The sequence below is a fragment of the Limulus polyphemus genome, unplaced genomic scaffold (assembly GCF_000517525.1).
Source record: "Limulus polyphemus unplaced genomic scaffold, Limulus_polyphemus-2.1.2 Scaffold146, whole genome shotgun sequence".
In the NCBI taxonomy this organism is placed as follows: Eukaryota; Metazoa; Arthropoda; class Merostomata; order Xiphosura; family Limulidae; genus Limulus; species Limulus polyphemus.
The window spans coordinates 604,502-609,573 of record NW_013665756.1 but is presented as its reverse complement, the minus strand read 5'-3'; positions in this window follow the sequence as shown (position 1 = coordinate 609,573).

Below are 5,072 nucleotides of genomic sequence, written 5' to 3'. Positions count from 1 at the left end.
TACATTCTAAATTTCAGATATTAATATATTCTACATTTTAGATATTAATACATTCTAAATTTCAGATATTAATATATTCTACATTTTAGATATTAATACATTCTAAATTTCAGATATTAATATATTCTACATTTTAGATATTAATACATTTTAAATATTAATACATTCTACATTTTAAATATTAATACATTCTACATTTTAGATATTAATACATGCTACATTTTAGATATTAATACATTTTAGATATTAATATATTCTACATTTTAAATATTAATATATTCTAGATTTTAGATATTAATACATTCTAAATTTCAGATATTAATATATTCTACATTTTAGATATTAATACATTCTAAATTTCAGATATTAATATATTCTACATTTTAGATATTAATACATTCTAAAAAATGTAGAATGTATTAATATCTGAAATGTAGAATGTATTAATATTTAAAATTTAGAATGTATTAATATCTAAAATGTAGAATGTATTAATATCTAAAATGTAGAATGTATTAATATTTAAAATTCACGTTGTCACCCTCTTTTATATACCAGACTACCCTATATCTAGTAAATACTAGAGCATTCGCCAAGGTACAGGATAGTTCTAGAAAATACGGTAATGTGTGTGTAGATAGTGAGTTATTGAACTGCAGTCACAGGGTATTGTTGAAGTTAACGTTCGTTCGTTATAGTGTTTGTTTTAGCGCGAATATTGAAATTAAGTGTATCGTAAAGTTACATTCGGAAATAATAAACCAGTTTTATTAAGTAAAGACTTGTGTCGTTAAAGTTTCGTCGGAACGAAGTTACGGAAAAATCAGTTAACAAACGGAGACGTAACAATATGTTGCATAACACTCGTACTTTATGAGAAGGATATTGTTGTAATGTGTTCTATTGTTGGGTGGGTTTTTCTTGTTTCGAATTATTTGGTAAAAATAAAGTTAAGTCTAACCTATATAACGATAACGAGTTAATTTATTTCTTCAATAACGTTTCCTACAGGCTACGTTTGCTTCGACGCAAGTAGTAGGCCTAAGTTCACAAATAAACTTTTAGTTTACACTCTGAAATTACTGAAGGCCTAATACACTAAACGTTTAACAGAAATGTCTTTGTTTGATAACAAATGTTGACCAACCTATTTTTGTAGGTGAAACACGATTACAGCTACCAAAGAGAACAGGTTTTCAGTATTCATGTGTGAGCTACTAAACAGAACTGTTTCTCAGTATTTATGTGTGAACTACGAAACAGAACTGGTTATCAATATTCCTGTGTGAGCTACCAAACAGAAATTGTTATCAGTATTCCTGTGTGAACTACCAAACAGAAATTGTTATCAGTATTGATGTGTGAACTAACAAGTAAAACTGGTTATCAGTATTCATGTATGAGCTTCCAAACAGAATTGGTTCTCACTATTCCTGTGTGAGCTATCAAATATAACTGGTTCTCAGTATTCATGTGTGAACTAAAAAGCAGAACTGATTATCAGTATTCATGTATGAGCTACCAAACAGAACTGGTTCTCAGTATTCATTTGTGAGCTACTAAACAGAACAGATTCTCAGTATTCATGTGTGAGCTACGAAACAGAACTGGTTATCAGTATTCCTGTGTGAACTACCAAACAGAAATTGTTATCAGTATTCACGTGTGAACTAACAAGTAAAACTGGTTATCAGTATTCATGAGTGAGCTTCCAAACAGAATTGGTTCTCACTATTCCCGTGTGAGCTACCAAATATAACTGGTTCTCAGTATTCATGTGTGAACTAAAAAGCAGAACTGGTTATCAGTATTCATGTGTGAGGTACTAAACAGAACAGGTTCTCAGTATTCATGAGTGAGATACCAAACAGCACTGGTTCTCGGTACTTATGTGTGAGCTATCAAATGGAACTGGTTCTAAGTATTCATGTGTGAACTAACAAGCAAAACTGGTTATTAGTATTCATGTGTGAGCTACTAAACAGAACTGGTTCTCAGTATTCATGAGAGAGATACTAAACAGAACAGGTTCTCAGTATTCATGAGTGAGATACCAAACAGCACTGGTTATCGGTATTTATGTGTGAGCTATCAAACAGAGCTGGTTCTAAGTATTCATGTGTGAACTAACAAGCAAAACTGGTTATCAATATTATTGTGTGAGCTACTAAGTAGAACTGGTTATCAGTATTAATGTCTGAACTAACAAGCAAAACTGGTTATCAGTATTCATGTGTGAGCTATCAAACAGAACAGCTTATCAGTATTCATATGTGAACTACCAAACAGAAGTCCAAAGAACAGAGCTTGATCTACATTTTCGTGTTATCTGATCAGTTCTTTTTTCTGTGATTAGTTAGACATAGAAATTCATTAAATGTCATTGAAAGGGGTGAACATAGGGTGGGGGATAAACACATGCTTTTTGAAACATTCAATGGAAATACACATCCGGGAACTTACACTTGTCTTGCTGTTTCAGGATATTGTATAACTTGTGAGTATTTTATATGTGCGAAAGAACGAAGAATTTATTATTCATTATCAACTATTAATCTGTTTATATATAATTATGGCATTGACATTTATATGTTTTTTATTCTAACATCGATCTCATAGAATTGAGTTAGTAAGAAATTTTTAACCCTTGTTAGGTCACTGCACAGCTGAAAGTAGGTATCTGTAAAATAATAAAGGTGTGTGTGTGTTCTTCATCAATTTGATATAAATAACATACAAAACAATACATGTACCATTGTACACTTGTATAATCGTGTATAACATTGAATTAGAACAATTTGTTGGATACAAGTATTTTATCTCTTAAAATTGGTCGTGTCATTCTTCTCCACTCATATATTCTTTCAACTATAATGTCTGTATATATGTAAGAGTCACGTATCGGAACAATTGGAAACAATAAATGTATTAAATTTTGTGTAAAGAAACAAGTGGGATATAACTGAACAACACCAGTAAAACAAATTAAAATATAATGTGAAAAACGGGTATGTTTTTCTGTTCTTCAATTCTATGCAAAGCTAGCCGTCCCTAATTTAGCAGTGATAGACTAGAGGAAAGGTAGCTAGTCAACATCATACACCGTCAACTTTTGGACTGCTATTTTACCAATGAATATGGGAATTGACCGTCAAATAATAACGCCCCCCACGGCTGGAAGGGGCGAGCATGTTCGGTGACAATAATTTGAACCCTCGACCCGCATATTGCGAGTCGAACACCGTAAACACCAGGTCATGAAACAAGTAAGGGAAGAAAAGAAAGATGGTAAATTAAACCACGATATGAAAAACAAAACAGATTACAGAATAAAACATTACCGAGGTATTTTGTTAACTACTAAAGAAAAATAAAAGATCAGATAAGCTAATACTTGTATAACTTCTTACTAAATCCCGTACCCACAATATTATCACATACTAAAATTTCCACTTATATTTTTGCTTTAGTTATGTGTGTTTCTTGTAAGAAATGTTTCACTATTGATTTTATTTTTCCGAAAAATAAAAATAAATAAATAACACGTGTTATAGATTTGCTAACAATACTGTTCCAAAAGCTTCATTTCGTATGAATTTTAGCCCAAGGCTATGCAATGGGCTATCTGCGTTCTGCCCACTATGAAGAACTGAACCCTGGATTTTAACGTTGTAAGTCCACAACCTTTATACCCAACCAGGGGTGTGTGTGCTAGAAGATACTAAAAAGCTATTGTATTATTTTATCTAAAGTCGTGACTTAAGCTATTTTTTATTTAGATTTTACTTTATTATCTGTTGAGGTCATTTAAATCCATACTTGAGGTTTTCCTGTACGCTATATCTGTTTTCATAATATTTCCATTGTCTGTCCGTACTAATATCATCAGCACTATGTCTCCATTCTGTCGTTATATCCAACCTCAAACAATCGAAACATGACCCCATTATTGTTCTATCTCAGACAATCGGAATATGACCTCATTATTGTTCTATCTCAAACAATCGGAATATGGGGGTATGTGGATGACACTTACTACTGTCAAGAACTCAGCTTATGGAGTACATAAATAGCAAATTGAAGCATTATTGTTGACAATCATCATGAATTTTTAGACAGTTCATAACTGTGATGGTGACTTTGAATGCTAAGTTCACCAAAAGAGAAAACAAAACATTTACTGGCCTGTATATTTATTTTACATAAAAAGTTCTAGTACCCATGCATTGTTGTTTAAAGAGATTGATCACACACCAGAATGGTTATTTGAGAGAATATTTCAGACTTTTTGGACAAATAAAACATCAAAAAAACATTAATATAGGAAGTTCCGAAATGTTTGCTCGTTGTTAAGCACAAAGCTACACAAAAGACCATCTATGCTGTGTCCATCTAAGCCAGAGTTTTAGCGTTATAAGCTCTCAGTCTTATCGCTGAACTTCTGGGGGGAGAGGCCTCCAAAATGTTATAATTTTTTCACATATTGATTAGTACTCTTCCTATGTAAAAAAAAGCAGCTTCGAACCCTACTTCATAAAGTTTTCAATTGCATAATTTCTGTAGATACTCGTCCTAATGATGGTAACTGTGTTATCGAAACTAGTCGGCTCTGACTAATAATAAATATATTACCTTTCATTGTAACCAAAAAAAAAAAAAAAACGTCGGTTTTTTACTATTGATTCTCAAGTACAATTAAGATATAGTATTAATGCAGGATGTCATATGTTGCATTTCTTCAGATATAAATACGTTTATTCATTGATTGTCGGTTTCTTATCCTTGTTGCAGGCAAGACTACATAGAAAGCTGCTGATACGAAAGAAAGAGAATGTAACTTTAAGAACACCACATAAAACAAAGGTATTACAGTAGAACACGACGCCAGATAAGAGTGTTATGTTAAGATCTTAACAAAAGCCAATGACGAACAAAAGATAACGTGCTCAATAACCTTGCACAATGTCCTGTCACACCACAAAGCTTCTGTATGGCTTCTGGTACTCTTTTATGATCCAGCATCTTGATACTCACAAGGGTGTGCTGAAACGCAGAATCTATGACAAAGTTGC